A 13,791-nucleotide genomic window follows, 5' to 3' on the forward strand; every position below is an offset into this window, starting at 1 on the left:
AAAGGCTGGAGGAATCAGGTGGGAGGGAGTGGCGAGTGGCGCCCCCCCCTCAGCACTCGTGGGGGTTGCCCCCCTTTGCAGCTGCTGCTGGCATCTAGCCGAATGCGTGAGAAGACCTGGTGCTGGGAGGGAGGGGGGAGGGAGGGACTGCGGATCTTTATGAATGAACCAAAGATGGGAGGGTGGAGGAGGGGAGAGACAGGGATGGGCGATTAGATGGGTGGGAGAAGAATGTACCTTGAGTGTTTGCCAGCCAGGGGAAGCAGACTGATGGACGGATAACAGGATAGATGGGCAAGTTAAATGGATGGAGAGACAGGCTTGTGCAGCAACATCTAATGGACATAGCACTGAATCAAGAGGGAGAGTTGGTGGCCCCAGAACAAAGGACCAGGAAGGGGGTGGGTGGGACCTAGTTGTCCCCTTGTACATGTTTTGCACGCACAGAACATCCAAATGAACAAATCCTTTCCTCATTCCCACCACCTCTTCCCCAGTCTTTCCACTGAATTTTTAGAGAGCAGTAATAACAATTGCTTTTCTGAATCGGGGGGGGGGGGTGGAATTCAGGTTGAGTAGTAGATTGTACAGAGTTTTCTCCTTAGAGGTGTTTCAAGTTTTATTCCTCGAAAATCCTGAGAACATTTTTCTCAGCTTTTGGCTGAGAATACAGCTGTTCACACAGTACACAAACACACACATCACACCCACAGTGACTTAACGAAGGGCCTGATCAACACTGTTTTGAAATGCACCATTTCCATTTCTAGATTGCATGCTCAAGCAATGATGTGTTCTGTGTAGCTATGCATCTCCAGAGGCAGTTGCATCTCAGTTCTGGGACAGCAGAGGTGCCTCTAAAACAGTGTTTCACAAAGTGTGCCCCTAGGAGCCTTGGGGCTCCTTGAGACCCAAGCAATTTACACAATGGAGAGAGGTGAAAAGTGGTGTGCCCCAAGGATCTGTCCTGGGACCAGTGCTTTTCAACCTCTTCATAAATGACGTGGAGACAGGGGTGAGCAGTGAGGTTGCAAAGTTTGCGGACGACACCAAACTTTTCCGAGTGGTAAAGACCAGAAGTGATTGTGAGGAGCTCCAGAAGGATCTCTCCAGACTGGCAGAATGGGCAACAAAATGGCAGATGCGCTTCAATGTCAGTAAGTGTAAGGTCAGGGGCAAAAATTGGGGCAAAAAATCAAAACTTTAGATATAGGCTGATGGGTTCTGAGCTGTCTGTGACAGATCAGGAGAGAGATCTTGGGGTGGTGGTGGACAGGTCGATGAAAGTGTTGACCCAATGTGCGGCGGCAGTGAAGAAGGCCAATTCTATACTTGGGATCATTAGGAAAGGTATTGAGAACAAAACGGCTCATATTATGATGCCGTTGTACAAATCTATGGTAAGGCCACACCTGGAGTATTGTGTCCAGTTCTGGTCGCCACATCTCAAAAAAGACATAGTGGAAATGGAAAAGGTGCAAAAGAGAGCGACTAAGATTATTACGGGGCTGGGGCACCTTCCTTATGAGGAAAGGCTACAGGAAAGGCTATGAGGAAAGGCCTCTTCAGCCTAGAAAAGAGACGCTTGAGGGGGGACATGATTGAGACATACAAAATTATGCAGGGGATGGACAGAGTGGATAGGGAGATGCTCTTTACACTCTCACATAACACCAGAACCAGGGGACATCCACTAAAATTGAGCGTTGGGAGAGTTAGAACAGACAAGAGAAAATATTTCTTTACTCAGCGTGTGGTTGGTCTGTGGAACTTCTTGCCACAGGATGTGGTGATGGCATCTGGCCTAGATGCCTTTAAAAGGGAATTGGACAAGTTTCTGGAAGAAAAATCCATTACAGGGTACAAGCCATGATGTGTATGTGCAACCTCCTGATTTTAGAAATGGGCTATGTCAGAAGGCCAGATGCAAGGGAGGGCAGCAAGATGAGGTCTCTTGTTATCTGGTGTGCTCCCTGGGGCATTTGGTGGGCCGCTGTGAGATACAGGAAGCTGGACTAGATGGGCCTATGGCCTGATCCAGTGGAGCTGTTCTTATGAGACCACTTCACGAGCATAGCATAAGTGGCCCCATCTGCACCCTGCCCGTTTGTGCCAGGACTCTGTGCATGTTCCAGTGGGACTCCCCAAGACTCCTTTTAGGAGTGGAAAGGGCTCCAGAGACCAAAAAGTGTGAGAATCACTGCTCTAAAGCTCAGTACCCAAGGTATATTAACATGCTAGAAAATTATTGCGTCTGATTCTGTGTATAATGCTTTTCAAAGTATAAAAGGATCTATTCCTGCCCCCAAGAAGCTTGCAATCTAAAATTTGCCACAGAGGATGGGGGAACAGTGTGGATAGTTGCAACTAGGTGAAAAATAGACCATGATTTCACTTACATACAGGTGGTACAGTGGGTGACTAAGAGCTGATACTCAAGGCTTAACATGGCTGCTGTGCCTCTGTCCTCTCAGGGAGAGGCACTGTGCCAGGCCCATAAGGCTTCATATGTTCTCAGTCTCCATAGAGACACATCTGCCCACACTGTGGTGAGGAGATGCAGTTGCAGGTATCACCTAGTGATGATCTTGTTTGTGCACAAAACACACCACCCTGGGATCCTGGCTCTTTTGTGCAACCCATGAAACTCTTCTCAAGGAACTCAGGAGTCCTCAGGTGATTTGGCCATTGCTTTTCTGTCATGTCCTGTACTTTCCACAACTGAGTGACAGGTAAAAATGCAACAGGTGCTCCTCCTGCAAGCCTGGAAGATGCAGCAGCAGAAGCTTCACCTGTTGAATTTCCAATTGCCGTGCAAATGTAAATGGTGCCAGCTCCCTGCCCATGGTCAACAATCCTAGCCCCCTCCTCACTTAATGAGGCCTAGTGCAACCATCTCCTCTCTACTTCCACACCAGTGGTTGCCAGAGCAACTGTGTCTCCTGGTTGCCATACCATAAATTCCTCTAGCTTGGACTTTATTGTTGCCATGGCAATGGACCGGCAGAGGGAGGGGGAGGAAAAAATCAGGCTTCTTCCTGATTTGGTTGAAGTGTGATGCAATCTGCAAATGGAGTCAGAGTCATGGAGGCCACAGACATGATAAAGAAACTTGCAAACGACACGAAAGAGAACAGGGACTAGATGATATATTTTTGTTTCTTTTTTATCATTGGACCATATTAAATGCTTTATCAAACTGCTGCATGAACATTGGTGACACTGAGGCTGCAGTCCAGTGTGCACTTTCCTGAGAGGAAACCCCATTGAAGACAATAGGACTTACTACTTTTGAGTAGACAAGCATAGGATTTTGCTGGTTTAAATTTTCCCAAAATCCCTTATATTCAGTTTCCCATATGGAAAGGATAAAGTGTCACTTTCATGAGGTTACCACTTGTCTCTCCTTGAGCTGATGCAGGGTCATGTGATCACAATGCAGGGTGTCTAGATACAATGGAGGACATGGTACCTATACCTTTACTTTAACTATTGTATAGAAGAGGGAATTTGGGCAGGTGCAGCTCAACATGGAAGGGTTTGAAAAGAAGCACCTGTCCAGATTCCCTCTTCTATACAATAGTTAAAGTAAAGGTATAGGTACCATGTCCTCCATTGTATCTGATCAGCCTGACCCAATGTCACTGTGTTGGTGCTCCATAGACTTATTGTGGGACCCAGGCTTTAGCAGCAATTGTACACAGGCTTACTGGAGAGTAAGTCTTGACAAACAACTTCATAAACATACATAAGGTCAGGGAGCACAGATGTGGATCAGAGGAGACCAAATGCAAAGGAGGAAAAGGTTCATGTGCCTTTGAGAGCTGAGGAGAAGCCAGAATTGCAGCTGGCACAAACTGGCCATGCAAGTATCAAGCTGCACCTGCCAGAGTTCTGGTATTGAGGAATAAATACCAGGAACTTTTCCAGTGCAAAGTTCCATGTGACATATAGCATACAAATACAACCATCATACACACACTGGGGTTGTGGTCCCCCCCTACAACTACAACAAATTTTAACAAGGAATATTGGGGCTTGGAGATGCTTGGCTGTCCAATCCTATGCATGTCTACTCAGAAGTAAGTTCCATTATAGTCAATGGGGCCTACTCCCAGGTAAGGATTGCAGCCTAAATATATAAAATCCTTGGATTTCATCACACCCCCACTAGAGTTTCCTATACTGAACTTTATTACAGAGTTTCCAAATAAAATAGCCCTCAGGGTTTAAAATAATTTTGTTGCCATGTTACTATTTTTATACTCAAATCCAGAGACACTGCCTTCTTGCTCTGCACGGAGACACATATTTCCTGTAGATTTCCACTCTCTCCCAGACGTCTGCTTCAAACATGCTTGGTGCCACTCTGACTAGGGGGTTCTATGCATTGCTACTGCAATGCTTTTCTCTCTTAAACCCCCCCCCCTTAGGACTGACTCAAGACCTCTTGATACCTGAGGCAGTGTGCCAAATGCTCTCCCACACCTGGTGATACACCAGCCACTGATCCTCCCAGGGTTGAAAAAAAGGAAAGGGAGCACCTGCAATGCTCTAGCAAAGGAGTGTCAAACTCCTTTCATACAGAGGGCTGAAGTTAGCATTCAGGGCACCTGCTGAGGGCCAGAAGTGATGTCATTAAGCAGAAAGTGACATCACTAAGCAGCTGATGGCCAGAAATCAGCACCTTGTTCTCATAGTAGTAGTTGGCATCCTTCAGTCTCGGAAGACTATGGTGTCACACTCTGAATGGTGGTTCTGGAACAGAGTGTCCTCTCCAGTGCGCAAAGCCTGGGTAAAGTAGGTATGGAGGATAGGCTGTTACCCATGCAGCAAATCCCCCCTCTCCACGTCGCTGAAATTGTCCAATGGAAAGGCAGAGGCCAATACGGTTGGTTCCAGCGGCGTCGCAGGAGTTGCCAGAACATGACTGTGTTCAGCCATGAACTGCCTCAGGGACTCCGGCTCCGGATTTTGCCTCGAGGTTGACTCCTGAAGCCTTTTCCATAACTGGATGTAGCCACAAGGCAGTGGAGGTTTGGGATCAGAGTTTTCCTTCTCTCAGATGAGCTGCCTTCCCAGGCTGACGAGTCCCATCTACCCGGTGGCTGTTTAGTCGCCTCTTACGACAAGTACAGCCAAACTGAGGGCCTATACTTATCCCCAGCCCCCAGGGTTAAAATATTCTTGTTCTCATATATAAGAATATAGAACAAGAAAAATTCTTGTTCTCATATAGAAGCTCATTAAGTGCAAATGACAGAAGAGAAAAACTTGATCATATTTTAAGACATGGGAAAGCCCAATTTTCATGTGGGCTGCCATTTCAGCAGTAACACCTCAGCACTACTCAGCAGCTGAGAGCCTGAGGGCCAAATGAAAAGCTTCTGGGGGCCACATCCAGCCCACGGGCCATGTTTGACACCCCTGCTCTAGTCTGCCATTCTTCCCTCCTCCACACTTCCTATTCCATGCTTCCCAATTCAAGCAATGAGAGGGGAAGGAGTAGCGCAAGGGAAGGGACAGACAGAGGTAGGTGCCCCCCCCCCCACTAATCTGCTGGCTGAGGCCAGACACCTCAGTCAGGTTAATGGCTAGACCAGCCTGAGAATGTGAAGGAGAGATTTGGAGAAGGGAAAAGGGAGCTGGGGAATGGATTAGATGTCCTCTCCTCCCAGCAACTTTCCACTTCCAGTGGTCCCCCTCCAGAGCAGCTCTTCACAGTGATGTACCTAAGCAGGGTCCAGGGGGTCAAGGGACTCCAGGCAGCACGTGTGAAGGTGGCACCCCCAAACCATGCCACCCCCTACTGGTTGTGCCCACTGCCTCCCATCTGAAGGTTTTGGAGGGTTGAAAAAAGGCACTTCTGTTTTCTTGGGGAAACCAGAAGTGATGTTTTTATGCCCTTAGAAAGCCTCTGGACAGGAGGCATGACTGGTGGGGGGGGGGCCATGGGGGGCAGAAAATTGTGTTCGTGGCCCCACATGGCATCAGGGCCAGGATTGCCACTGATTTTTTGTCTAAAACAACATGAAAAGGACTACCAAGCTAGCATCAGACATATTTGCATGTGATGGGGAGTCAGGCACTTTCTCTACATAACCAAGTAAGTCTTCACCTGCTGGAATCCTCCATATTGTTAAAGGCACAGAAACAGGGTCAGTAAAAAAATAAGGGGGACAAACATGGGGTTAAATCACTTTGCTCTGTCACCTACACCCACCCACCCAATTGTAGCTCTCCAAGCCAGTTTACTATTGCGGTGCTTTTCTCAAGGATGTGCGGGTGTGTGAGATTCACATGGAAAAGAAACCAACAGGAAGGTTCAGCAGATCTGAGCAAGCTTTTATTCTCCTTTGAATGTTGCATTAACATGATATAGAGCTTTCAGCAAGGGGGCAGCCATGGCAGTGGTGAAGAAGAAGGGCGAGCCGAGCAGATGCCATCATAGAAGAAAATGTGCAGGTCTTGGTGCTCCTTCTGCCAGTGTCATTCCACCTTATCTGGTTTTGACACTGGTGATTCACCAGCATCTGGTGCTGCTGCTTCCACAGGGTACATCATTTCTGAAGGAATAACAAAAATTTTACTGGACTGTGTCCCTCTCCTAGTGGCATAGAAACACCAGCTGCCCTATGAGGAAGAAGCACATTCCACCACCACCACCCCTTTTTCCTGTTGGTACTCTGCTTGCTGGTCCTCAGTCTGTTGCAGGGTGAGAGCCCAATTTTATGCATATCTACTCAGAAGTAAGTCCCAATAGAATCAATGGGGCTTACTCCAGGAAAGTGTGGATAGGATTGGGCTATGAGTTGCAGTGTGTTTTGCAAGTCATTTGTGTGCATGACAAAAACACACTCATTGGCAAGAACACTTAGTAACCTTAGCAGAGGCTCAAGCGGTGTTCCATGGCCCACTGAAAATCAGATTATTTATTTATTTATTGGATTTGTATTCTGCCTTTCTCCCCGAAGGGCACCCAAGGCGGAAGGTTATGACCCACTTGTGGGTCTCAACTCACAGTTTGACAAACACTGCTTTAAATAATGCTTTATAATAAACAAAGTGCTTTTAAATAAATAAACTGGGTGAAAATGTAAAAGGCTTGAAATAAAAAAAAAAGTTAATGGGATAAGCATAGGGGGTGGGTGGTGGAATATAGGAACTCTAAGGATGCCTGGTTTAGCTGGGGGAAGGCAAAGGGGACTCCCATGAATTGAGGATTGTTTCGGACTCATTAGAAGGGCAGCAGGAGGTCCAATTGCTAAGAAGGGGAGCCAGGAGCTTCACTGTCTAGTTCCTTATGGAACAGCACTTGTCTATTCTTTTCAGCACCCATCTTTGGAGCTATCTCTAGTTTCCTGCCCATCGCATATTCCCTGCTTGCCTCCACCCATTCTCCATCACAGAATCATTGATCAAGGGAGACCTCTTGCATTATCATATAAGCCCCTGCTCAAAATGGAGGTGAGGCCCATTTTAGCCCATTTGTCTGTCCTAACCCTCCCAACATTCAATTTTAGTGGATGTCCCCTGGTTCTGGTGTTATGTGAGAGTGTAAAGAGCATCTCTCTATCCACTTTATCCTTCCCATGCACAATTTTGTATGTCTCAATCATGTTCCCCCTCAGCCGCCTCTTTTCTAGGCTGAAGAGGCCCAAACGCTGTAGCCTTTCCTCATAAGGAAGGTGCCCCAGCCCAATAATCATCTTAGTCACTCTCTTTTGCACCTTTTCCATTTCCACTATGTCCTTTTTGAGATGTGGCGACCAGAACTGGACAGAATACTCCAGGTGTGGCCTTACCATCCATTTGTACAACGGCATTATAATATTAGCCTTTTTGTTCTCAGTACCTTTTCTAATGATCCCAAGCATAGAATTGGCCTTCTTCACTGCCGCTGCACACTGGGTCAACACTTTAATCGACCTGTCCACCACCACCCCAAGATCTCTCTCCTGATCTGTCAGACAGCTCAGAACCCATCAGACTATATGTCAAGTTTTGATTTTTTGTCCCAATGTGCATTACTTTACACTTACTTATACTTTACTTATTTACTTACTTCTCATCATGCATTGCATACATCTCCATAGGCATTTGATCATGTACATAATCCAACTTGTCATGGCTGCTTATTTCACCTGCAAGATGAAACCGGCATGAAATGCATCACATACATGATTTCAAGACCCCAAAGTTGAAGAAAGGCCTAGCGCAACAGAAACTCTCCTGGAACTGACAGCTTTTTGGAGTGACCTTGCCCCTTTTCCTTCAGCAGAAGCTCAACATTTTCTAGATCATTTCATTTCATGCCCCCTGCCTGGTTTCTACATGTTAGACTGCTGCTAAGGTAGTGGTTTCAAGCCTGGGGTACATGTAACCCAGGGATACTTGCCAGGACCTTTAGGGGGTACTTGAAAAAGAACTGAATAATGGCAGAAAAGGGCAGGTCTGTATTAGAATGCCTTGCAGGGCTGGCAAGGCAGGAAGGAAGGCAGCTAGTTGGCTGCGAAAGCCCCAGCAACATCTAGTTTCCGATCATCAATTTGTGTATTATCAGATATGGATCAGTACTTGGAAACATATACATTTGAAAGAACAGCAACTATTAATTACAAACATTTTGCTAATATGAGCAGAATGAGCACCTGCTACATGGTACTTGCTTCAGAGGGTCCCCCCATTTGAAATGTATTTTGCAGCCCAATCTTAACTACCTGCACTGCATTGCAGTAGCACCAGAACAGCCTCAGCCATATCCAGCACAGGAAAAGAGGCCACTGGAGGTCTTCCCAAGGTAAGGGGTCTTGCCCAAGGAAAGCCCCAGCAGCTGCTCTGGGTCAACTTGGGCTTGCACCAGTCTGTCACCATGCCGACCCCTTCTGGGGCTTGATTTGTTCACCGCCCTGCCCCCATTCCACTCTCCCCCACTCTACTGTTCACACAGAGGTTACCTGCTCCAGCACACACTGGCCCTCTGCTGGTGCTGGAAGGTCTTCCTAATGGCACCACAATAGTCTGAACTGTTGCAATGTGCTTTATGGCACATGCTAGCTCTGTCAGCGCTCGCGCATACAGGATTGCGCAGTCACCATCATTATAAAGGAAACAAAATCATGCTCTCTCAGATGAACTGTGGTCTCCCTGTGCTTGCAATGCTCTTGTGCAAATATAAGACCTTTCCATTCCCATCCACCTCTGCTATTTTTCTTCCATTCTCCCAAGCTAAGCATATATGATTTATTAGACCTAAGCTATTTTTCTTCCAAACTAAGCATGTATTGTTTATTCATAATGACTTGCTTTCTGAATCTACTTTCCATGAAAATAAGAATAACTGTTGCATCAGTTCCATTGCTCCTTGATGAACCTGTCTCTAGAAGATCAGCAGAATCTGAACATGTGACACCCTGTCAGGAGTCAACTCATATGGCTCATTCCACTCCCCCCCCCACACACACACACACAATGGCATCCAGGAGAACATAGAACTGCCAGTGAGCCGCCCTGGGTCCCTTTAGGGAGAAGGGCAGGGTATAAATAAAGTTTATTATTATTATTATCCAGCCAGGATTGTGTGAAGGCTCTGATAATACAAATCAGAAACCTTAAGTGTGGTTAAGGAGAAACCTTAAGTGTGGTTAAGTGTGGCTCCTGACTGCAAGTGTGATTTGTACAATCACCATGGCTCTTTCCCAAGTTGCTGCAATTGCACAACTCATGACAGCTGCAATGATTATAATCTTTCCCATGAGGAGACACCATTTCCTAAAATCTGTGCTTCCACACAGCCTTGACAAGGTCACAAGCCCGCCAGCAGCATCACGCAACACCAGAGAGCATCGTGTGGTAGAAACCAGCAGGATGACACAATCCTGTTTGTAAGGCAATGCCATGCCATGATGATTGTCACTGTTATTTTGCTAGTTTCCCGAATATGGGGCTGGATGTGTGCAACCCAGAAAGACATTTGGATTGAGCCACAACTCTGGGTGCTGCTGGCTCCTCCCAACTCACAGTCAGATCATTTGCATCCTGAGACTGCATCAAATTAGCATCAGAATCTGATATCTGGTAATCTTGCAAAGGATTTCCCACATAAATACCTCACACCCATTATGTCAGGGGACAAATTTGCAATATAACAACAACAGCAGTGATGGAAGCTATAATATAACACCATGCAGTTATATTCCAGTTTCCTTTCTCCACTGCTGTTTATTATTTATTACTGTACAGTATTTATCTCCCCTTATCTCTCGCCCTAGTGACTAATTTTTTCTCCCAACCCATAGGGAAAATTAGATGCTAACTACGGAGATGGGTTGAAAAGCTCCTCAGCAGTGAGTTGAGTGGGAAAAAAAATTGCAGAAGAGCAAAGCGTTAAGAATCCATTACTTTCTCTCCTCCACCACCCCTCCATTTGGGAATGTAACCCAGGCTACTTTGCATTAAAAAAAAAGAAAAAAAAGTTTTCCAAGGTTTGCCCCACAATTGCACATCATCCCTGAAGACCCTTCATAAGCCACCCCCTATTCCTGCACCTGCTGTTCCTTGGCCTGGTTGCCCATATCAACGTGCAAGGCTGGCTTTTAGGTAATTGGGGAGATTTTGCCCAATTGGGCCCCAACATGGTAGGGGCCCTGCACTGCCCTCCTTCCTACTGCTGCTTCCAATTAGCCCCAAACTGGGTCACTTTGAAAGCAGCTCCAGCCCACCCAGTTGGCCTGAAATTGGTGCTATACAGACAGCAGCATGCATGTCTCCCTTTTTCCCCACCCTCGCAGTTCCTGGTGCCATCCTCTCCCCTCTCTCACTCCAGAGGGGGCTACTGTGGATGGGGCAGCAACAAAGGAGAGTTGGGGAGCACTGTGGGCTGGGCACACGCTCCCTCCAGCAGACCTCCCAGGCACCTATTCTGCACAACTGCTAAAGGTACAGGAGTCCTATCCACTTGCACAGAAGTAACATATTTTTTTTTATGGTCTGGATGCATTCAAGCTAAGAGCTAAAAAAAAATTAGTAGAGAGGGCCCCCCAAAAGTGCTTCCAATTGGGCCCCGCAGCTCCTAAGGCCAGCCCTATCAATGGGGAGGCTATTTCTCCCCTACAAGCTCCAAGGAACATGTGGAGAGCAGCAACTGAACAACCTTAGCAACAACAGAATCATCTTTGTACCCCAGAAGTGACATTTTTTGCTAAAATTTTCTTACTGTGTGTTAAATTGTGTCTCATTGTCAGTTGCTTTGCATGTCTGTTGTAAGGCAGAAAGGTGGGATACAAATATATTAACTTATATTGGAAGTTAACTAAACTGGAAGCACTGCAGAGAGATGTCAGCAGGACTTATGAGTCCAAATTGAGTCAATCCACCTTCTGTGCAAATGGCAAAATCACCCAAGGAAGAATGTCCTCTTTCAGTCCATTTTTCCTCAGTATATTTTATCCACCTCCTTATATCCCTGCTGTCTACTTGTTTCCATTTTCATTTATTATTAATAATTTAATAATAATTTAAATAATTTAATAATCATTTGTGAAATTATTAAAGTAACAAACACCTTTAGAAGTTCAACTCTGAAACAAAATTTGTCTTCTCTCTCCCCCCCCCCCCCTTATTCTACTGGCAATCAAAAAGATGCTAACTTACAGGATGGGGTTGTCTTGGATGTCTCCTCCTTGTGATGATCCAGGCCTTTGAGAAGAGTGGCTTATGTACCCAAAAGCCAACCCCTCCTGCCAAGATTGGGTAAGTGACCAGTAATGAGGTGGTGGGTGGATTCTAGGATTGAACTTTCACAATGATCCTGAAGACAGTTTGTGCTGGTTGAACTGGTCTCCATCTGCTGATTTGTGTGGGTGGCTGCATTTCAACCACCTGCAGCAACCTCAGTTATGGGCTCTTCAGGCAGCATTAGAGTGTATTTCTGCTCCATACAACCCTCTACAAACTTGACTGGCCCTATTTACAGTCCGAGTTTTCGTAAGGAGAGCCTCCTCGGGTGTAAGCAGATGGGGCAGCTGTGGTGTTTTTCCACAGACAACCATGGGGCTGTTCTGCCTCACCTGCTGTTCCCGCACTGCATGTCCCTGCTCTGGGGGCTGCTTGCACACCTGCAGTGAGGCTCTGCATAACACGTAGTGCTTCGCAAGCTGAGGAGAGACTCCCTGCAAAACGTAGTGCTTTGCACCCCCTCTAGCTATGCTACTGGAGCCCAAAGGAGCCAGCCATACAATTTGAAAGTGTGATAGCTACAAACCACCTCCCCCTCCGTGGGACTTTCCAGTCAATTATAAGGCACAAACCCCCTTGTGCTCCTCATTCTGCTCTACCTCAGCTAAAGAAAAAAATCAGACCATCCAGTGATCACAGAAGAGAGCCCACTCTCACCTCCCCTCCTCCTGCTCAGTGTAAAAGCAAAACATTATTCGTTCCCTGCCTTCTGGCTGGAATTTCCCTGCTGCTCTTATGGTCTGAATGGTGGCCCTACAAAGTCTTTTACCCCACAACAAAATAAGCAAGCATGCTCAGACACAGACAGCTAGAGTCTGCATGTGTGAGGACCGAGTGCCGAGTCAGTGGCCTCAGACTCGAGTCAATGCCCGAGTCATTGATGCAGGTGACTCAAGTCTCCACGAGTCAGTGAAAAACACTGATTTTCACAACATGGACTTACCTGACTCAAATTCCTATCCCTGGTAGTAATTGTTGGGTGAAGGTGGGGGAGGGGCTTTTGGAATGCTCAGAGTCCTCTAAAAGGGAAAGCCTGGCTAGGTGGCAACTGGAAGAATCAGTTGGTCAACCAGGGAGAGCTTTTAGATAAGGGAGCAAAGGGTCCTGGAGAGGAGAATCTCTGCAAACTGGCAGAATGGGCAGCAAAATGGCAGATGCGTTTCAATGTAAGTAAGTGTAAAGTCATGCACATTGGGGCAAAAAATCAAAACTTTAGATATAGGCTGATAGGTTCTGAGCTGTCTGTGACAGATCAGGAGAGAGATCTTGGGGTGGTGGTGGACAGGTCGATGAAAGTGTTGACCCAATGTGCGGCGGCAGTGAAGAAGGCCAATTCTATGCTTGGGATCATTAGGAAGGGTATTGAGAACAAAACGGCTAATATTATAATGCCGTTGTACAAATCGATGGTAAGGCCACACCTGGAGTATTGTGTCCAGTTCTGGTCGCCGCATCTCAAAAAAGACATAGTGGAAATTGAAAAGGTGCAAAACAGAACGTCTAAGATGATTACTGGGCTGGGGCACCTTCCTTATGAGGAAAGGCTACAGCATTTGGGCCTCTTCAGCCTAGAAAAGAGGCGCCCGAGGGGGGACATGACTGAGACATACAAAATTATGCATGGGAAGGATAAAGTGGATAGAGAGATGCTCTTTACACTCTCACATAACACCAGAACCAGGGGACATCCACTAAAATTGAGTGTTGGGAGGGTTAGGAGAGACAAAATAAAATATTTCTTTACTCAGCGTGTGGTTGGTCTGTGGAAGTCCTTGCCACAGGATGTGCTGACAGCATCTGGCCTGGATGCTTTTAAAAGGGGATTGGACAAGTTTCTGGAGGAAAAATCCATTATGGGGTACAAGCCATGATGTGTATGTGCAACCTCCTGATTTTAGAAATGGGTTATGTCAGAATGCCAGATACAAGGGAGGGCACCAGGATGAAGTCTCTTGTTATCTGGTGTGCTCCCTGGGGCATTTGGTGGGCCGCTGTGAGATACAGGAAGCTGGACTAGATGGGCCTATGGCCTGATCCAATGGGGCTGTTCTTATG

This window comes from Tiliqua scincoides, chromosome 2 (genome assembly GCF_035046505.1).
Source record: "Tiliqua scincoides isolate rTilSci1 chromosome 2, rTilSci1.hap2, whole genome shotgun sequence".
In the NCBI taxonomy this organism is placed as follows: Eukaryota; Metazoa; Chordata; class Lepidosauria; order Squamata; family Scincidae; genus Tiliqua; species Tiliqua scincoides.